This window comes from Canis lupus, chromosome 10 (assembly GCF_011100685.1).
Source record: "Canis lupus familiaris isolate Mischka breed German Shepherd chromosome 10, alternate assembly UU_Cfam_GSD_1.0, whole genome shotgun sequence".
Taxonomy (NCBI): domain Eukaryota; kingdom Metazoa; phylum Chordata; class Mammalia; order Carnivora; family Canidae; genus Canis; species Canis lupus.
In genome coordinates this window covers 6,482,879-6,499,784 of record NC_049231.1, presented here as the reverse complement: position 1 = coordinate 6,499,784, position 16,906 = coordinate 6,482,879, and positions in this window count along the sequence as shown.

Here is a 16,906-nt window from a genome sequence, read left to right as displayed (position 1 = left end):
AGAATACCAAGTGCTGACTTTGTGAAAACCCTCTCAATAGGATCCCTTTGTGGAAGCCAAAATATGCCAAGTAAGGGAGCATTTGGTTACTACAGACTCACAGGAACAAACTGTGCTGGTATTCATTCCTATTTCATAAACTACCTTAAAAATAGCATAGGATAACATCTTAGGGAGTTTTGTCTATGGAAAGTACATGAAGGCAAAATAAGGTCACTAAGCGCCTCTCGACAGGAGCAGACAAGAGAGAAACAAGATGCTGACGCCTACTGGGCAGGGCCTTTCCTGTGTTCAGTTTTGTGATTCTGGAGTATCTTGCAAAAAAACCAACAAAAAGGGATGCCCGGTGGCTCAGTGGTTGAACATCTGCCTTTGGCTCAGGTCGTGATCACAGGGTCCTGGGATCGAGGCCCACATGGGTCTCCCCACAGGGAGCCTGCTTCTCCCTGTCCCTGTGTCTCTGCCTCTCTCTCTCTCTCTCTCTCTCTCTCTCTCTCTCTCTCGTGTGTGTCTCTCATGAATAAAATCTTTAAACAACAACAAAAAAGAAGACCTAGAACTTTCCTCTGAAGCAGCACCTAGCACAATGAATAGTATTCATGAATGAATCACTTTCCAACTCCATCTCCTACGATTTACCCTCTTTCTCCTTAAAATCCAGTCATGCTGGCTTTTTGCCTTTCTTGTTCCTATCTCAGGGCCTTGGTGCTTGCAGACTTCTCCACCAGGAATCTGTCCTGGGTTTTCCCAGGAGGCTTCCCTGGGAAAGGGAGGCTTCACATATTTCATGTTTTAAAGATTCCTTCCCTGGCTACCTTCTCCAAAGGAACCCCATCCTCCGGACTCATCAGATTCTCTCCCTTTTCTTTGTTGTATTTCCTGTAGCAGGTGCCACTCTCCAGTATCCTCCCCTTCACTTATTTTTCACTAGCGCCTAGCACCGTGCCCAGCACGTAATAGGCACTCAACTAACATGTGTTAAATGGTTGAGAGAGGATGAGAGAACACAAACCCAGGAAGACTGCCAACTCCCATTCCAGCTCAAGTTAGACACTCCCGTTGGGTTTTCCTCAAAAAATCCACCAAAACCCCTAGTAGAGATTCAGAAATCTTCCTTTTTTTAGATGGTTTATTAGGTGACCAAGTCAGGCTGGGTAATTCCATTTGACAATCATAAGGCCAACAGCAGCTTTTTGCCACCAGAGTTTATTTCCTGCCCAATCTGGGTCAAGGATCAAAAACCAGAAGAAAAGGTGAGAGAGGCCCACTCATTAAGTCAACAGTGCTGGTTGTATTTCTATGGTGTCTCTCGTTCATTCATGCTGTGGACAAGCCACTGAGATATTTCATTGCTTTGGTCTCTTCTTCTCTGGAGGACTCACATGGCTAGTAGGAGGATTCAGGACATCACGTTGCTATAATACCCACAAAGCGCCACGGAAATTTATCAAAAACATCATTAAAATGCAAGTTCCTTCTCGCCTTGCTTTTCTTTTCCTTTCTAAGCCAGGGTCCAGGATTTCATCTCCTCCCTCCCACGAATTACAGAAAGTCACTACCATTGGGTAACTGCAAGCTGAATGGGCCTTTCAGGTACGTGCCTGTTTTGCAAAGTCCTGCTCTCCACTCTCTTGGCAGAGTCTGAAGACCCAGATGCTCCGCTGATCAACACGGTGGTGACAGTGGCTCTGACAGTCTTCTTCCTTTAGTGTCATTGTTGTGGGAATCATCAGGCCACACCGGGGAGGCCAACTGAATTCCACACATTCACACTGCAATTATACACACCCTCCTGATGACTTTGCTCTTATTATTTTTATCATTTGGGGAATCATCCAAGTCTTTTACAAAAATATTTTAAGTGTATCTGCTGATGCACACGCCCCCAGAGATTTTTCTTTTCTCTCTGCTCTCTGCCACCTCCGCATCATTTTGCTTATTTATCAAAACAAGGGGGGTTATGTGCCAAAAGGTTTACAGTGTGCTAAAGCTCTGATAACCTCTGTGTGGCTGCTCATGGTAGCTGCATGGAGACAGGGCCTCCACCTCCCCCCACGTGGAACTGTCAACACAGATGCAAAGAAAATTTAGGCTACCAAAAGCTGATGGGGAGGGCTGGAGTCTGTGCTTCCTGGACAGGTCATGGAGTTGCAGCAACAACCACATCACCACCCTGCAGAAGGAAAAGGGTGGGGTCATCTATCTGTTGGTTTGTGCCCAGATCTGGTGTCCTGGATGCTGAACGCCTACTCTGGTCTTTAGCACATACACTTAGAGCTCTTCGTTTCTCAAACCTGCCACATGCCTTTCCTGATTTAGGGCTGTCAACTAAGTTTATTCTGTTTGCCTAGAACTCTGTTCCCTCAAATCTTTAAAAACTCAATTCCTGGTCATCCTTTGGTGTAGATGAAAAACAATTTTCTTGGGCAGAAGTCTCCCCAGTCGTCTGGAGCCGATCAATAGGTTAGTCAGGAAGTGTTGGTTGCAAGCAACAGAATACAAGAATTTAACAACAAGAATTCATTTTTCCTCATCGAACAGGAGCTCTATAGGCATTTAGTTCTGGATGGACTCCTAGGGTCAAAGTTACATTCGAATGCTGAGTGGGCTTTCTGCCATTTTTTCTGAATTTTCCCTCATAGTCACAAGATACCTACCCACAGCTCCAAGCATCATGTCCTTATACATCAATGTCTAAAGTAAGAAAGAAGAGAAGGGTTTTCTCCTCAAATGCTTCTCTTTTTATCAGGACAGAAAATATTTCCTAAAAGTGCACCTACGCCAACAAACTTCCATTCAGATAACATTGGGTAGAATTTATTCATGTGCCCGTACTCTATATGGTGATGGTGGGGGATAGGGGGTGGCAGTTTCAACTTCTAAAGTAGGAGAATTTTGTTGGCAAAGGAGGACTATGGAGTAGTCAACAATATCCCCGCAGCAGTCTTCCATCTCTATGTTTTCATAGCACTCTGCACCTTTCCTTACCTCATAACAATTGTTATTATGTAATTACCCCTCTGAAACAAACCCTATGAGAGTAAGAATCTTACTTATCTATCATCATACTCCCATTTCCCAGCATAATACAGTCTCCAGGTTCAGTTACATAATATGTGGGGCTCCTTACAGAATGATAAGCAGGGCTTCTTGTTTAAAAAGTAGGACAAATGTACAAACTATACTATTAAAGAATTAAATATTAAAATATAAAGTATTTTTCTTCTATGTTCTCTTGACTGGTCGTGGTGGTTTTTTTTTTTTTTTTTTTGCTACTTAATCTTGTTCAAAATTTTAATTTTAATTTATCACCATGATCTATACCACTCATTTTTATAGTGTATGTTGCCAGGTTCAAATGCAAATATACTTACATTAACTCATATATGGAATCATCAAAATTACAGTTTGTACTTCATAACTCGCACATGCAGATGATATTTTTACCATCCGAGAAGTGCTCCACACAACTAAGTCAACTATTTTAATTCACTTTTTTATATATGCACATTCTATCAACACTGTCTACCCGCAGCTTACTAATGAGTACGGACGGCTGAAAGGAAAAGGAATTGTCTTTCCCTTTCTATATCATCATTTTCAGCAAAACAAAGCTAAGAAAGAATATGATAAGGTTCCTTGATAGTCCTTTTATTAGATACCAATATTCATCTCAGTTTGTAGCAAGTTCCAATTTGGATGGAAAGTGTGGCCTTTGGGGGCTATCACTACCCCTCCATACTTAGTCTTCAGTGTAACATGATTTTCTTCTACTTGTTTGAGTCTCACTGAATTCCCACCCATCATGGGTTCCTGGAACCTTTGTCCTCATCGTGACCATCACAAATGCTATGCGGGAGTGGGACAGCAAAGAACAAGGTATACATACTGAGAATAAGATACACATGTGTGTGTATCTCCTCTGCTCATGATCCATTCTCCCATCAGACTTTCACTTAAAAATCATATGCTCAACCATAAAATTATTAAGAACTTCAAGATGGTGACAGCAAAGCATTAAAGCAAGCAGAGAGTCATTTTGAGCATGGGACTCTCTATGACCACACAGGTCACATGTCCATGAAGCTAGTCTATCTGGCTCATCTAGGTGCTCAATAAATAATGCATGAATGAGTGAGTGAGTGAGTGAGTGAGTGCATCTCTTTGACCTGTTTTCTGATCATTTCCATAGGTTTCTGACAATTCCTCTGAATGAGATCCTCAGGCTCTTAAAGCCTTTCCCTGGTCATTGTACTAAGTTCTGATGGAAGGCATGTGAGGCTCTTGGTAGCTCAAGCATGTAGGGACATCCCAAAGGAAGGGTGAAATGTTAGGTGTTGAAAGAATAAGATGTGCCTGCTGTATAACAATTCTCAGAATAGATGCATTATTCCAGTTTTCACATTCTCCTAGAAGCTTGTTGGCTTGACCACTTCAAAAGATTATGAAACTCTAAGTCAGAATGTATAATTTAATATCAAAAAGAAATATAACCTTGATATCAAAAAAGACGATTCCTCTATTTAAAAACTTCCAACTATATAAAGTCCTTGCAAAATTAAGTTCTTACGTTGGCATTCAAACCAGTTACAATATTGCCCCAATTCATCCTAGTGAGCTTACTTCCCACCAGTTTCAATGCAGCAATCCATCTTAAGTACCCACTGCCCCACTAAATATTACTCATGCTGCCTGGATATTTGAACTTCCTCCATCTCCCGTGCCACAGGTTCTCCATGAAATTGCTATGGACTCTCTGCACCTACCTATGATCTATATCAGCAGTGCCTCACTTTGGCCTTCCCTATTCTACTGAGAACACTTAACATACATGTTCATTTTTTAAAATAAATAGGTTAGATTACTATCTTTTCCCAGGGTTTGAATTGGATACCTACCTGTATATCTCCTTGTGAAAGGTTTTTTTTTCTTTTCTCAGTATCTACAGTTCTGCATTAACCTTTCAAAAGAATCTTTTATTCTTTCTGCTTTCTGTGCAAAAACAAACAAACAAACAAACAAACAAACAAAAAAAAAAAAACAACTCCCTACTGTGAACTGCCAAGCCTCACCCCTGAAAGTATGACTCTCACAAGAAATTCTTTGGCTTCAACCTGTTTGAGAACTAATAAACTCTCCAGATTTGAAAGGGAATAATTTCTTTCCACAAAAAAACAAAACAAAACCAAAAAACTGTTTAACCCACTGAAGGATATTAAATGGTAGTTTAAATTTCTAGGCATGTGTGCAAAAGCTATACTTCGCTGTTTTCCAAATACTGAATTTTACTTCACACCACAGTGTTTACAATATACTCCTAATCTAATTTAAAAACGACTCCCTTGACTTTAAACTTCTTGGAAGAGTTGCTTCCAGTCACAATTTCCACTCCACATTCTTCACCTACTACAATATGCTATAGCCTGCTCCACCCACAAAAACTTCTACTGTGATCTCTGTAGATCCTTCTCCATTCTTTTTCATCAGCTATCAACACAACTGCCCACTTCATCCTTCATGAAATACCTCCTTTTCTTGTTTTCCATGATATCACTTTCCTACTTTTCTCTCACTGAGCTGCTCCTTTTCAGACATCTCTGCTGACTATTCCTTTACTTTCCATCCTCTAAATATTGGAGTGGGCTAGGGCTACATCCCAAACCCCCTTGGATCTCACCCAATCTAATGGTTCAAATTACATCTATAAGATGATAAAAGCCAAATCAAACCTCTAGGTTTGTCTTGGTCTTGAAATGTAACTCTGTGGACTTATATATCCAATGGCCTACTTGAATCTTCACTTACATTTCTCAGAAATAACATGGCCAGAACAACTCAACCCCAAAACCCCTCCCCGATCTGATTTTCCCACAGCTTTACCAAAAGGCACCTCCAACCATCTAGTTTCTCCAACCAAAAGTCTACAACTTAAATTTAAGGCCTTTCTCTCCTTCATCTTCTACATCCAGTCTATGCGGCAGCCCTGTCCTCTCTCTCTTTAAATCATATCCAGAACCACCTACTTCTCTGCTTCTCTCCTAAACCACATTCCCTGTGTAAGTCACAATCACCTCTCACCTGAACTTACAGCAATGCTTTCTTGAACCACCTTCCTGCCTCCCTTGTATACCTTTCTCTCTTATGAGATATTCTCCATATTTCCTTTTAAAAATGTATGATCTTAAAAAAAAAAAAAAAAAATGTATGATCTTGAGGCAGCCCCGGTGGTGCAGCGGTTTAGCGCCGCCTGCAGCCTGGGGTGTGATCCTGGAGACCCAGGATGGAGTCCCATATCGGGCTTCCTGCATGGAGGCTGCTTCTCCCTCTGCCTGTGTCTCTGCCTCTCTCTTCGCTCTCTCTGAATGAATAAATAAACAAATCTTTTTAAAAAAAGTATGATCTTTTAAAATGTACATCAATACATGATCTTTTAAAAATGTGTATCAGATCCAGTCACCCTCTATCCTAATGGTAACTGAAAACCCCTGGATGGCTTTCAATCACATTTATTTTTATTTTTTAAAGATCTTTATTTATTCATGAGAGACACAGAGAGGGGGAGAGAGAGGCAGAGACACAGGCAGAGGAAGAAGCAGGCTCCATGCAGGGAGCCCAACATGGGACTCAATCCTGGATCTCCAGGACCAGGCCCTTGGCCGAAGGCGGCGCTAAACCATGGAGCCACCCAGTCTGCCCCCTCAATCACATTTAGGATAAAACCTGAACTCCTAGCCCCAGTTGGCAAAACCCTCCATGATTTGCTTCCTCTCATCTCTGACTACTCTCCCCTCATCCACCCCATTCCAATCATAGAAATATTCCTCAAACACACTGAGATTATTCTAGTCCAAGAGCCTTTATGCCAGTTTTTCCTTCTGCTTGGCATATCCTCCCAATTGTTCTTTGCATAACTGCATGTTTCTTGTCATTTAGCTTGAGTTCTCCTCCTTCAGGGGAACTTTCCTGACCATTTAATCTACAGTAGCCCCTGCCTACTAATCTTTCCATCCCATCACTCTGCCACTTATCCTATCCCATTTTTTCCTTCCTCCTTTCCTTTCTTTCTCTCCCTTCTTTACTCATTTCTGTACTTCCACCCAAAACTTGTTGCAGAGTATAAACTCCATATGAGCAGAGTCCTTGTATGTCTTGATTACCACTACCTAGATAGCCCTTAAACTGTCCAGAGGACATAGCAGAAACACAGGGTTAATACATTTGTGTCCCTTTACACCCATGTGCACGCGCACGCGCACACACACACACTCTCTCTCTCTCTCTCTCTCTACTGGACTAACAGGATATACATGAGTCATGATTCAGCTATTACAGAGCAGATAAGTTAAGATAAGGCTTCAGAACTCAGGGCTGTAGAAACCAACCTGATGGGCAACCTCTCTGAGCCATCTAAGTCTAAGACAAATCCAGCAAGGGAAGGGAACATGTGATCATAGACTCCAAGAATGCAGTAGGCAGACATAGGGGCTGCCTTCCAACAAAAGCAGAAGTCATCATACTAGGGGCATTCTATACTAGGGAGAGAGGGAGAAGCAGGGTGGTAAGGAAGTGTCTGAATCTCACCTCAACACCACTCCACCCTGACCTGAAACTAGGTCATGTCATGTATTAAAGTCAACAGCTCTGACCATTATCAATCTGCTTTTCATTTTTTCATTCTCCTCTTATTTGAAACTTTAATAGAGTAGCATAAAAGAAGAGAGATTTATTCCCAGTCAAGCAATGACTGGAAAGAATTCAGAAATACCAAGAGTCAAGCAGGTAGGCAATATCAGAAAACACAAAAGCAGGAAAAATGATGTAAGAAAATATATTCAATATAGATTTCTTATAGATTTCTTTTCAACACTTTGAACCCATTAAATCTTGGGTCTTTTAAATTGTTCTCTTAGAACAGTATTTGAGGAGCATCGATCAGTTCTCCTCTTCAACTCCTGAAGCAGATAAGCACATCGCTCCTATTAAAAGAATCATTTTAGATATAGATTAAAGTCTTTCAGAAAATATGAGGTTAAGTCTCAGATAAGCTCTTCCTTTATTCCAATAGCTCAGGGGATATTTTCTGAAATGTTTTACTTATACTGTCTTATCAGATGCTCCAGGAAAAAAAGAGAGAGACCAGTTTTAAACAGTATTAAATATTTGAAAACTAAGTAAGCTTGCCAGTTTCTCATAATTTTTAAGTTGATAAAGAGTAAATAAGGACACTACTGAATATGAAAACTATTATTTTCTGAAGTTTTATTTTTTTATAAAATGCAAACACTCTAACCTTATACTTGTATTTTCCTCATAAATTCATTGACTTAAAATATGCTTCTAGAAAAGGGCAGCATTTTAGCAAAATGACCAATAACAAAAAAGAAGTGAGGCACCTGGCTGGCTTAGTTAATGTAGCATGCACCTCTTGATCTTGGAGTAGTGAGTTCAAGCCCCACATTGGGTGTAGAGATTTCTTAAAAATAAAATATTAAAAAGAATAATGATAAAAAAGAAGCATATTTATGGACATACTTGTACATTTCCATTCTTTTTAATTTGAGTCATTAAAATAAACACCTAAATATAAGAAGCAATGGTCAGTTTTTTAATAAAGAATACAAAGGAGGGGATCCCTGGGTGGCGCCATGGTTTGGCGCCTGCCTTTGGCCCAGGGCGCGATCCTGGAGACCCGGGATTGAATCCCACATCGGGCTCCCGGTGCATGGAGCCTGCTTCTCCTTCTGCCTGTGTCTCTGCCTCTCTTTCTCTCTCTCTGTGACTATCATAAATAAATTAAAAAAAAAAAGAATACAAAGGAATTCCAATAAATGATAGTGAACATCTAGTTTGACAAAAGCGAAACCTTTTAGTATCTATTCACTGTGTTATACTATTTTTCTCTTTCACTCTATCTGTATTTCTGTCATCTCTAAATAGATAATTATACCTATTCTGGAAATAAAGGCCAGATGTACTGGTGATATTAATATAAATTATTATTTTTCCCAGAATCCTCAATATTTAGAATGTTAATTAGCATATTTACATTCACCCAGGGGAAGGAATAAATATTTGGTTTGGATAGACTTTTTGTTTTTCTTTGCTTTCATTCTTATGGCTTTAACACAGGTGGAACAAAAACAGAATTGCTGTTTGTGAAGGGATCATCTGTTCCTCGTGTTTACTCCTCACCTTTAAAGTATAATCCAATCTTGCAGCCTCACAGCTTGTTATTGTGGAAACAGTTCTGATTTGGCCTCCTGATGTGTCATAAAACTACACTTTGTGCTGCACTAGGTCATATTTTTTAAAAGGTGGGAGGCATTATCTTTTTATAAGAGGTACTGCAAATGGAGAAATATGGCACACATAAGATTTACCTTGTGTAAGTCTTTTGGAGAAGATAGTAAATCATGCTAGACAGGAACTATGGAGTAATAGAGAACATGTAAGAGGATCATTATGGGTTAATCAGTGGAGAGTCATCCTAATTGTAGAGGATTCCACGTTATATTAATAATTGCAGGGGAAAGTCCTTCTTTTAAGATTTTATTTATTTATTTATTTGAGAGACAGAGAGCAAGAAAGAGAGCAAATGAGCAGGGGGAGGGAGAGAGGGAGAAGCAGACTCCCTGCTCAGCATGGGCTTGATCTGGGACCCTGAGATCGTAACCTGAGCTGAAGGCAGCCGCTTACCTGCTGATGGAGCCACCGAGGTGCCCCCTGTGGGGAAAAGTCTTTTAAAAGGAAGAGTTAGGGGGTCAAAAGAAGTCATCAAGATGAGAATGTCTGCAGCTAGACGGAGTTATAGCCTGGAGAGCCGGAAGCAGCTGTGAGATTGTATCGCAGAAAACTATATAGCAGAGTGGTGAAGGGTCCTTGTTCTAGACTAGAGTCAGAGAGCCTACATTGGAATCATGATCCGACAATTTTAGCTCTGTGAACTTGCCCAACCTATTAATCTCCCTGTCTTGTTCCTCCTCTGTATAAAAGGTATAATTAGACCTATGACATAGGTATAGGCTGTCAAGAGGGTTAATTAAGCTAAGGTATATAACGTGTCTAACAATGCCTGCCGTAGAGTAAGTAGTCCATAAATGTTATGATCTAGCCATAAATAAAGTCTACAAGACCCAGAGCAGTCATATGGTTTTTCCAAGTAACTGGTTAAAATATGTGTCCTTGACCCTGGGTTTCCACTCCTACAGGGTGGGATATACAAAGATTTGTTAAGACATACTCCCTGAAATTAAGGAGCTAGAGAATAGGGATGGTGTAACTGGGAAGAGTAAAGACTTTTGTTATAGAAACTAGGTTACAATTCCAGAACTGCTCCATAAAGCTATATGACCTGGGCGATATAAACTGGATTTTTCATAGTTTCAGCTTCTTTATTCATAAACTCTTTGAATAAGTTACTCTATGTCTCACATGCATATGGTGGCAGACACATTGTTAAGTAAGTCTTTGATGCATGATTTCTATGGTATAGAAGTAAAAATAAAATGGACTTTTCACATTAGGACAGTTACCTTTCATTTCTCCTCATCCCAAAAGGTGGGGGGAGGGGGGATTATGAGACATGCGGCCTGCCCACAACAATAAGGTTAATTTAAGCTTCGTTTTGAGACTATTTTCAGGATTGTAAAATCCCCTGAAGTAATAGGAAGTAGTCTCAGATGTCACAAAACAATGACCAGGACACACCAACCTCATATAAAGAGGCCTTTCTCAGAGAATGGAAGGGGAAAACCAGCCCAACATGTTGAACAAACACTGCCTTGCATGCAGCCTCTATTTGGCACCTGTACCTCACCTCTACCTCCAAGCGCCTCTTGGCAGGAGCTCCACAGCAAATGTCAAAGCTCTGTTATAGGGAAGTGGGTAGCAGTAAGATTTTAGATAAAGACTCAAAATACAAAACCCAAAAGAATTACTGAATAGTGATCCACTAGTTTGCAATTATCCATGGTAACTGGGAAATACATTGGCAAGTGACATTCAGATATAATTAGAAAAACCTTCAGTGTCAGTTATCCCCTTCTCCCCTCGAACATGTATAAGTGTTGCTAACAAGAAAAAAGTGCCGATTTTGGCTTTCACCTCCATTGTCATAGGCAAAAATTCAGTGAGTGGCAACAAGCAGAGAGCATGACTCGCAGAGAGCATGACTAAGTGCCCAGACTCAAGTCAGCACAACACTGGGGGTAACGGCTATATGTCGTAATTGGTCAGCTCGCTAACCAGAAAAGAGAAGATGACCCACAGAAGCTCAATCAGAATATCATTCTAGAGAGCAACTGCTCTTACTCTATCCTTTACATTTTGACCCATAAAGCATTTCTGGCTCTGTCCATTCTGCTCCCCACCCTACCACACCACCCTCAGCCCCACCCCAGGGCTCCAAAGGGTTTCTTAGAAACTATACCTCACATTAATGATGCTTATTTTTCACAACAGAAATCCAGATGAGCTGGAAATAATCCAGCACAGCTACTTTTCCAGCAACTGTAAGGGGCTCAGTATTTAACAGCTGTCGATAGCTCCCAGGAAGCAGTGCGTTAAGCCAATACTGTGGTACTTGACCCATTTCCCATTATTGCCAAGAGAAGTCATCCATCATTCCTTCACCTCACTAATGCCACCCTTACCTCTCACATAGCTAGTTTTCCTGGTCAGTGTTTATCCTCTTTAAGCCTGGATTCTGATCTCTACTATACTTAATCCTTAAAGGATTTTCAATTTATAAAGTGAAAGATTTCCAAATATCCACTGAAAAGAGGAAGATAATTAAAGGGAACTCACAAACCACAGGGCAAGTCATAAGTAGCATGCATCCTAGGCCTTCAAGGTACCCGGGTCATTTCCCTCTCTCAGGCTGAGGAAGGAGATACAGGGGAAAGCATATGGGTGGACTCATGGTCATCTAATAAAAGAAATTGAACAGCAAAACTAGTGAGCCATGGAATTTATGTATACTCTAAAATGAAAGGAACCTCAAAGATATTTTGAGTTGGAGAGATATAATGGGACAGGACCTCAAAAGTGTTTTGGTGGATTTCAGAATTTTGAAATTGTGCATGTGTGCATGTGTGTTGGAGACCTTGAACTTTATGTCTCCTTTTTGATGGATTATTCTAAAAATGCAGGGTCTTTATGTTTGAATGGTGACTAAGTATTGGCAGAGACTCAAAAAGCAAAGGCCTTCAATTTATAGGATTTTATTTCTAAGAAGCAAACGTGAAGTAGGTTATTTTGGGAATCGAGTCTGAGCAATTTTAATGTGGCATTGAAAAAGCTACAAAAGGAGAGCCTGGGTGGTTCAGACAATTAGGCATCTGACTCTTGATTTTGGCTCAGGTCATGATCTCAGGGTCATGAGATCAAGCCCCACATCAGGCTCTGCACTCAGTGTGGAGTCTGTTTAAGATTCTCTCTCTCCCTCGGCCCCCTCCCCAGCTCATGCTCTCTAAAATAAATAAATAAAATCATTTGGGGTATTTTTTAAGCTATATAAGGTTTTAAAGTTAGTATTTTCTATTTTTAAATATTCTTTTGCATTTTAGCTTTGACTACTACTTGTATTATCTGCCTACCAAGTAAACCACAAGTTTAAGAAGAAGTTAAACAATGTTTGTAGCCCTCAAAGATATCTCTAAGCAATTGCATTACCTCGTTTTCAAACATAGTGTGTTTGTGTACACATGTTCTGATATGCTATTAGCCCTTCCTAGGAACACGGACTTGGGTCTCTAAATATTACACCTGAACATACCATCCTGAGAGGCACGGTTGACTCATAGTTTTTCTTTTTTTTTTTTTTATTCCCCCTGCTTGGCATTATGACTGTTGAGTAAATATTTACTGGATACTGAAACTAAAGTCAGTGCTGAAAAGCCTGTAGATGTCTGTGATTCTTGGAGATCCGCTTCTGTGTGTTGCTTTCTCTTAAAGAGGACACTAGTGCTTCTATCTCATGAAGAAGTCACTGCTCGTGACCATTGCTTTCCAGCTACAGTTGGGTTGCTTTAAGCTGTGCTTCCCTACCTTTTAAACCATTTTTACCTTCTTGGCTTTCAATGCCTTGAACTCATGGCAGGACCAGTAAGAAAGAAACCTGGGGACAAATTATACCAATACATGACTGCCCACCCTTAGCTTAGGGGTTGAAATATATACAAACTTCAAAGGGAATAGAGATAAGGAGGGAAAGTTTAGGGGAGAACCCAGGATAGAAGCATGAGGATGAGGGGCATATGGAATTGAGGGTGGCGTACGGTTCCTAAGGTGGAACTAGCATGATAAATCCAACCCAAAAAAGTTCATGAGGCATTTTATGTACATTATGTCACAGCAGTTGAGTGAAGTAGATAATATTTTTATCTGAGGGATGAGAAAAGGGGCTCAGAGAGGTTGGGTGATCTGTCCAACAGCTAGTACACACGCAGTAGATTATAGAACTTCTAACATCATTTTCATCGGACCAGGCCCACCACTTTTCCCCTGACCAACCTTCTAGACCATTCCTTTGCCCTCATGTATGTAGACTCCACAATTAATATATTCAACTAATATATTCAACTACTTAATAACGGATAAATATAATCACGGGAGGAGAAACTTTCTAGGTATCAAGCAAACTATCATTACTTGTTTTTCTCAACTATAAATTGTACATATGAACAATAAGCTCTGAGAGATAAGTAGGGTGTTAATACGTTGAGATCTCTTACAATGTCTATATAAATTGTTCGGAAGACAAACAACAAGAGCAGCAGCAACAATGATGCAGCCCAATTGCAAAGCCTCATCTGCATGCTTCAGACTCTACAGGAACCAGGACTCTCCTTGTTTTACCAATGAGAAGACGGAGGCACATCGAGTTTGCTAACCTGCTAGTCATAGGTGGTGGCACCTGGAGCACCTTGGTTCTGAGTCCTCTCTGGGCCAATGTGCCATATAACTTTAGGTATGGGTTTTGAAATAAATCAGCTCTAGGTGATTTTATTATCAGTTCAATGACTTTCCCTGTATATATTTTATTATGAATTTATTCCATTTTATATTATGCTTTTGAAGTTTTAATTGGTAAATTCTTGAAAAAATGACATCATTTTCATGACATCCCAAGAGTGTCACTTCCCTAATGATACTTAAAAATATTCATTGTAGGGCACCTCGGTGGCTCAGCGGTTAAGCACCTACCTTTAGCTCAGGTCATGATCCTGGGGACCTGGGATCAAGTCCCATATCGGGCTCCCCACAGGAAGCTTGCTTCTCCCTCTGCCTCAGTCTCTGCCTCTCTTTCTGTGCCTCTCATGAATAAATAAAATCCAATGAATACATATTTTTTAAAGATTTTATGTCTTTTCTTTCAGTTGCTAAAGTAAACATGACCCCAGTGTAAAAAGGAAACTAAAACATTACAGAAATATATGAGAGTTACAGTCCTGTGTAAATTCAGCCCCTCCCACACCACCAATAATCACTATTAACACCATCAACTCACTTAAAAGCATCTCAATTGTAATGAGCTCACTTAAACCTTGAGTCCCAGCAATGACAGAAGGTAGGCAGCACCCAGATGAAGTCCGTCAGTGCAGTGAGTAGGTCACCAAAAGCTTTTTTTCACTTCCATCCCTCAGCCTGTCCCAGGGTCCCCTGTGTGGCCTCCCGCTCAGGCTCAGGTAACAGGGGTGCCAGGGAACTTCCAGTGGTGGCTTTAATGACACAGACAGGAGAAAGAAAGGAGGCCAACGCAGGGCAGCTAAGGGGAGTAAAAGAAAGAGGAAAACGCAGGCAGACCTAGATGCTCTGATGCTCATCAGAGAGATCCAGAAACCATTCTCTTGTTGCTGGTCAACTGGCTCTGAAGACAACTGCAGAGGGGCAACTCGGTCATCTTTAGGCAAGGTTAAATTTATGCAACACATTTTAATCATCACCTACTCATCTATGCCAGGCACCGTGCTAGGTGCTGGGAACAGAAACAGAGCCGTGTAGACATGCGTCCTGACACATGATGCTTATGACACACTAGTGCAGAGAGATGTTCATTAATCACATTAATATAATGTCAAATTCAAACTGTGGTAGCTGTTAGGAAGGAACATCATATAATAATATTTGTAAAGGAACTCGTGTAGATGACTAAATCACTGTGTGCTACGAGTTGGGGGAAGTTCATTGTGACTTTAAAGACGAAGCTCACATCAGTTCTTTCCATGATTCAGGGAGGAAAGGGGAAAGCAGTGATCTCGTGATGCATGCAGTCCAGTTCGAGAAAAACCCGCCAGCTGTGTGACAGACTTAATTTTATGGATCCAGGGCCAAAAGCAATGCTGGGCACCGTTGTATTTGCCCAGCTTCCAGCTGCAGCTTTTGGTACTGATAAAGAGAGATGCAGAGAGGGATCAAAGGGTGGAAATCGCATGCAGCAAATAAGGTTTCCAACTGGCAAGTTAAGAGGCAGATGTGTTTTGCATAACATCAGAGAACAAGACCAAGCTGCTAGTACCGAAACAAGAGTTCTAGAAAGTGGTTGCTGCTATCAAAAACAAAGATAATAACAATGTGATATTCACAGCTTAGATCTGATAGAAAGAAATTTATGGAAGAGTGGTGGGCAAAATGGCCAACAATAAATCAAGTTCTCAAAATCCTATCAGGTGTTTACCTCTGCCCTAAAGAGAAAGAGCTTTCCAACAATAACTAAGAATCTATCAGTAACTGCTCACTTGGTTTGCTACAGGAAAATAAAAAGATTTCTATGTACTGAAATATTCACTGCAAAGAAAGGTCTTTGGCCTTATTTCAGAGTTTCCAGCTCTCTCCCTGGTGGAGACCTTGCTGCTTCTTTTTTTTTTTTTCATCTTCTTCCTTTTTCTTTCCCCATTTTGGCCTCCTTCCCCTTGCTCTAAATATCCATGAACACTAGAAATAAAATGTAAAGACATTTGATCTAGCTTTTTAAATGCATACTAAAATTTTAGATTTTTAAAGAGACCTAATTGCAAACTTGGGACTTGTTCATTCTGCTAATTTTTTAACAGGTGTGGAGATTGAGTCTCACGGGAATTACCAACCATCACCCAACTAAAGGAGTAAGAGCAGAATTTAAAAATAATCTAAACTTTAAAAAAATAATCTAAAATTGTTTTTAAAATCTAAAATTTTTATCTCCCCATGATATTTGCATTCCCTATTACTATGGGTAAATTATCCAATAAATACTGATTGGTACCTGGATAACTGTACAAGATTTGACATGGGACAGACCGTAAGTTTACTGGAGCTTAAGAAGGAGATCACTGAGTGGTCACGGAAAGGGGAGGCCTAGAGGGAGCAGGAAGAGATGAGAAAGATAACACAGTCAGCTCAAGAGAGTAAGGCTGTGCCTCTCTTTCACTGATCTGGGCTGTACAGCACACATATTCTAGCATGCAGTACACTTTTAATCCATGTTGTTTGAATGGATAAACAGACAATGAAGAGATTGAGCATGAAAAAAAACCACACGATATCAGCAGAGTCAGGGAGTTGGGAATGTGCATCCTATTTAGGAGAATTGCAAATAGACCAATGCAGTACAGAGCTGGAATAAAGATAGTGGGAGGGAAGCTGGAAACATTGGTGCCCTTCCTCTGTTCGGAAGTATGGAGTATCCTTGTTTGGCTTCTATTACACATTGCACGATGAATGATGTTTTACTCGTCTGTCCTCCCCTCTACAAGATGAGAAAACTTTGCTTTGAAGGCAAGGACCATGATCTCCATCTGCATGCCCAAAGTTTAGCACAGGGAATGGGCCAGCAAAATGTCAACTTATATTGAATGAATGAATTCATGAATCAGTTTATATTATCTTGTATAATGCTCACAATAATGGTGCACTTGATGTCAGTCTA